The following is a 6,000-nucleotide window of genomic DNA, read 5'->3' on the forward strand; positions in this document are numbered from 1 at the left end:
CTGTTAGCACATGATTCTCCTTATGCTGCTGAGAATATAGCCCAGAAGAAGCGGATAGTATAGCTTTTATTTTGGAAAGAGACATTTCTCTGTAATAAACTCTCTTTTCCAAAGATGAGTGATTCCTCAATCAGATACAGGGCTTGCAAAATCGCTAGCCCGACGTCCTGGGGCTAGCGATTTTTTCAGTCGGGCTACCCTGCCCGTCGGGCTATTGTAGGAAGGAAAAATATATGTCAATGCTTTTGCATTCTTTCAGAAATGTAGCTGGGTAATTATGTCATTGGCATCGGTGAGCCACTGTCAATATGTGACATATTGAAATCGCGTTTGAATTTGCGCTTGTTTTTTTGCTTTCACTTTGCAATCGTGCGAACTGTGTATAGAGAGCGACAGCACTGATCTGTGAGTGATGATAATTTGTGCACCAATTCCTCTGACATCGTCTTATTAATCGTTAGCTTACTATGCAAACATGACAAGTGAAATCTCCCGCAGCAAGCTTAAACATGTGAGAGGTTGATCGCGCAGAGAATCGCTGAGCTTATGTGAGTGAGTGTGTAAAAGCATTTCAGTTCTGCTGAGCCAAACAAAACAGGTCAGGGTGAAGAAGTGACAGCCAAAGAAAAGCTTACCACAAAACGGAGAAGTTATGACAAATCAGACTATAAGGCAAAAAGAAAGTGCAGCTTTATGGTTTCATGGACAAAATAATTTCTGTGGCTGCAATATGACGAGCTAAATAACCAGGGCTGCACATAAGTGGTCCGCAGGTGCGCATTCGCTGTCAAAATAAAAAACACGCACAAGGGTTAGGGTTAAATTTAAAAACTGTACTTTTGAGTTAAAATATATATTTATAATTTTAATAAATGACAAATTAAAAATGCATGAACATTTTTTTTGTATCGAAAAAATATCGAACCGTGACACCAAAGTATCGAACCGAACCGAACCATGAATTTTGTGTATCGTTGCACCCCTAATATATATATATATATATATATATATATATATATATATATATATATATATGTATATATATATATATATATATACATACATATATATATATATATATATATATATGGTAAATGGTAAATGGCCTGTATTTATATAGCGCTTTACTAGTCCCTAAGGACCCCAAAGCGCTTTACATATCCAGTCATCCACCCATTCACACACACACATTCACACACTGGTGATGGCAAGCTACATTGTAGCCACAGCCACCCTGGGGCGCACTGACAGAGGCGAGGCTGCCGGACACTGGCGCCACCGGGCCCTCTGACCATATACACATATATACATATATACATATATATACATATATACACATATACATATATATATATATATATATATTAGGGGTGCAACGATACACAAAATTCACGGTTCGGTTCAGTTCGATACTTTGGTGTCACGGTTCGATATTTTTTCGATACAAAAAAAAAGTTCATGCCTTTTTAATTTGTTATTTATTAAATTTTCACGGCACATTCCGCACCACATCTCTGTGCGTTCATCATTTGTTTGAAGCCAGCTCACCTTCTGCAACTACTTTTCCGAGAATACCTGCTTCTTTTGTGGTTCGGACTCCTGACATTTCTTTGGAGGTGGAGGAACATCACAGTAATTGCTTAAAGGAGCTTGCTTCTTCGACATCTTTAAGAGTTCTAAACAAATGTCTGTCCTCCTCCTGAAAATCTTATGTACGCAAACACGCGTTGCAACTTCTTATCTTGTGCACGTTTTTTATTTTGACAGCGAATGCGCACCTGCGGACCACTTATGTGCAGCCCTGGTTATTTAGCTCATCATATCGCAGCCCCAGAAATTCTTTTGTCCATGAAACCATAAAGCTGCACTTTCTTTTTGCCTTATAGTCTGATTTGTCATAACTTTTCCGTTTTGTGGTAAGCTTTTCTTTGGCTGTCACTTCTTCACCCTGACCTGTCTTATTTGGCTCAGCAGAACTAAAATATAAATCCTGCTGCTTTTACACACGGACTCACATAAGCTCAGCGATTCTCTGCGCGATCAACCTCTCACATGTTTAAGCTTGCTGCGGGAGATTTCACTTGTCATGTTTGCATAGTAAGCTAACGATTGATAAGACGATGTCAGAGGAATTGGTGCGCAAATTATCATCACTCACCAAACAGTGCTGTCGCTCTCTACACACAGTTCGCGCGATTGCAAAGTGAAAGCAAAAAACAAGCGCAAATTCAAACGCGATTTCAATATGTCACATATTGACAGTGGCTCACCGATGCCAATGACATAATTACCCAGCTACATTTCCGAAAGAATGCAAAAGCATTGACATATATTTTTCCTTCCTACGATAGGCCGACGGGCAGAGATAGATTTTGGTAGCCCGACTGGAAAAATCGCTAGCCCCGGGACGTCGGGCTAGCGATTTTGCGAGCCCTGTATCTGATTGAGGAATCACTCATCTTTGGAAAAGAGAGTTTATTACAAAGAAATGGCTCTTTCCAAATCGGGTAAAGTTTGTAGCATGCGTGCTTGTTGTTTTTGTCTGCTTCCACTTGTCTTTGCACTAGGATGATGTCGGCGTAAATGTGCAGTCATATTCGTTGTGTTCCCACTAGTGCTGTCAGCGTAAATCTCGTTGAATTGACGTTAACGCCACAACACGGCAAATCTCCGTTAACGAGCTACCGCGGATCGCCCCGTGCATGGGGCTGGACGGCCAACACGTTAACGAGCTAACTGCGCTAACACACTAGCTCCCACCCATTTAATTGAGCATTGCGTGGCACATCCAACATACTGTTTTACTTTAGTCCATGACGCGCTTACCTTCAGGGTCATACGTCACATGAAAACCAAAATAGTTCCAAAGGCCAGATCTGAATGAGGGGTGGGGGAGGTTCAGTTTGCCAGGTTGCAAGTAGAGCTTAACTTCTGTCTAGCTAGCTTGCCCTGCGCTCAGTGAATCTGCGTTCGACTACTCCGCCTAGGCTGCACTGTCGAGCGCAGATCCACTGAGCGCTCAACACAGACAGCATCGTCAGAAGGAAAGTTGATAAAATAAATTTAAATTTTTGTATTGTTCGATACATATGCGTACCGAACCGAAAGCACTGTATCGAACGGTTCAATATCGATACGAGTATCGTTGCACCCCTAATATATATATATATATATATAAAAAAAACCCCACTATATATATATATATATATATATATATATATATATATATATATATATATATATATATATATATATATTTTTTTTTTTATTTTTTTTTTGACAGCCCTATGAAAGATTAATATCAGTTTGTACATGCTTCAGATAGCTTTTCTTCAAATTCTTTAATTCTCACTCGCTTTGGCAACTTTGTACCTTTGTGTTACTCGCGGCAACAACTCCACCTCATTGTTAGTCCATTTAAAAAAGTTGTTGCTTTTCCTCGACATTTTGCTGCGACGTTTCAAAGAGCCGGAAAGTAAATAAACGGCAGACAGAAATGAGGCAGCTCGAATCTTCTTGCTTTTCCATGCATGTGCAATACTGGAACACAAGCGTTTCGCCGTTTCAATGTAGATGCACAACTCTATGAAAACGACAGTGCGGACGCGGAGCATTTTCAGACAAAAACGCAGTTTCCGAATCTATCTGGGCTAGTGGACATAGCCTTAGATTGATCAATTAACCTAAACCCACTAACTGCATGTCTTTGGACTGTGGGAGGAAGCCGGAGTACCCAGGGAGAAAATGCAAACTCCACACAGAAAGACACTGGCCTGATGGTGGAATTGAACTCAGGAACTTTATGCTATGTGGTAACAGTGCTAACCACCGTGCCACCCATTATTTACCAATGCAACAAAATAAACAGGATCAAAATAAAGTATACAATTTGTGCTGCCTGTCTGCACTCTCCATGGATTTCTTGAACTCCTTCCTGGCTGAAGAAATATTAATAACATATTACTACTATAGTTAAGTAAATATCTACCATATTACTAAAAAGTATTTATTATTAGCTCAAAATTACAAATGAGATTTTGTTCAAGCTATTTCCTTAGGAAAAGCAGCAATAAAACCATCAGTGTTAAATGGACTAATGTTGCTGTTGCATATGTTTGAGATACTTTATATTTGGTTTAATGTCCAGTATCATAATCTATAAATCATATGTTTGCAGTGGCTGTCCTGCGAGGACCACATTTTCTCTTCATCACACATGTTGACCAAGGCTGTTAGAAAGCCAAAGCTCATCTGTTAAGATGCTAAATCACTGAAGCTTATCTACTTTCTAATGCTAGCTGTGTTTCCATATAAAGTGTAACTGATCTCAGAACAGTAAAAGCTGAGCCACTGGAAAAAAGCTGCTGACCTCTCAGCTTACTCAACTCCGCTTTCACTTCACAGTAACAATAGCTGATTGCTGCCACAAGGCAGTAATGTAAACAATGGATGTACATAGTAACGAAAGATTACAAGTGCTACTTGCCTTGCTTGTCCTGGCAGAATGCCACTGACATATAGGAAGAGGAAGTAGGAGGACATATTAGGAGGCAGTGGGAGAGAAAGAAAGGCAGGGATGTGGAGTTAAGAATGGAGACTTTAAATCACAGAACTATGACTATTAAAGTGGAAGAGCTGGCTGATATGATGGCTAGAAGCATTTCAGGTGGGTTAAAGGTGTTCTACCATGGTGTGAATAAGACGAGAAATGGAGTGGAGGCAATCTTGGATCAGACAGGATCACAGGGTTGAAGTTGGAAATCAAATGATTGATGTTGAAAGTTGTCAGTATGTTTACCCCACAGGTCAGTTAGAAGATAAATAAAGACTCCTGGAATAAGCTGGATGAAGTGACAGAATGTTTCAGGTGAGGCAAATGATTAGATTAGATTAGATTAGATTAGATTAGATTAGATTAGATTAGATTAGATTAGATAGAACTTTATTAATCCCTCGGGTGGGTTCCTCTGGGAAATTCGATTTCCAAAAAAGCACAGCACCGACAGAAGTTACAGAGTTACAGAATATTATATATATATATATATATATATATCTATATATATATATATATATATACACACACACACACACACACACACATATATAAATACAGAGACAATATAAATAAAATATACGAAGGGGATAAATAGAATAAATAGGAATAAAAATAAAAATACAAGTGAATTGCACATTTCAAGTATTGAGTCTATTGCACCGTTGACTATTTACAAAAGTATTGCACAAAAGGTATTGCACAGTGAGGTGAAGAGGCACTACAGCTTAGTTGTTCCCCCCTCCTTTGTCCTCCTGTTTCCCCTCCCTCTCCCCTCCAGGGAGGAGTTAAACAGTCTGATGGCGTGTGGGACAAAGGAGTTTTTAAGTCTGTTAGTTCTTGTCTTTGGGAGAAGCAACCTGTCACTGAACAGACTCTTCTGGTTGTTTATGGCCGTGTGCAGAGGATGCCTGGCATTGTCCATAATGTCCATCAGTTTCTTTAATGTCCTTTTCTCTGCCACTGTCACCAGAGTGTCCAGCTTCATGCCGACCACAGAGCTAGCCCTCCTGATCAGTTTCTCATGGCAATGGCAATTGGAGCAGATGATGATGAGGTGTTGGTGTTAAGAAGAGAAGGACAGATGATGGTGAATTTTAACAGAAGTGTCACGGTACCAGTGTTTTGTATTTTGAATTATTATATAGTCTTTTGAGTTCATTATTTATCATTTCTAATCTTTTGTTTTCAGTATTAGAGTTCTTAGTCTTCTGGTTTGTGTCTCTGTGTTCCATATTTGCTCTGTCTCCCCTATCCGCCGTATCCCCTTGTCAAGTCCGCATCTCTGTGTTATGTTTCCTGTTTTACTTTGACAGTCTGTGTCCTATGTTAATGTTTTCGGTTTTGCTTCCCCTTGGTCTCATCATGTTTGATTACTCCCAGCTGTGCTCTCCTCCTGTGCATCATTTCCCTCCTTATGCCTCTGTGTATTTAAGCCCTGTGTCTTC

This window comes from Mchenga conophoros, linkage group LG19 (genome assembly GCF_057382185.1).
Source record: "Mchenga conophoros isolate Kocher_MC1m ecotype Shallow Benthic linkage group LG19, M_conophoros_male_GT1.1, whole genome shotgun sequence".
In the NCBI taxonomy this organism is placed as follows: Eukaryota; Metazoa; Chordata; class Actinopteri; order Cichliformes; family Cichlidae; genus Mchenga; species Mchenga conophoros.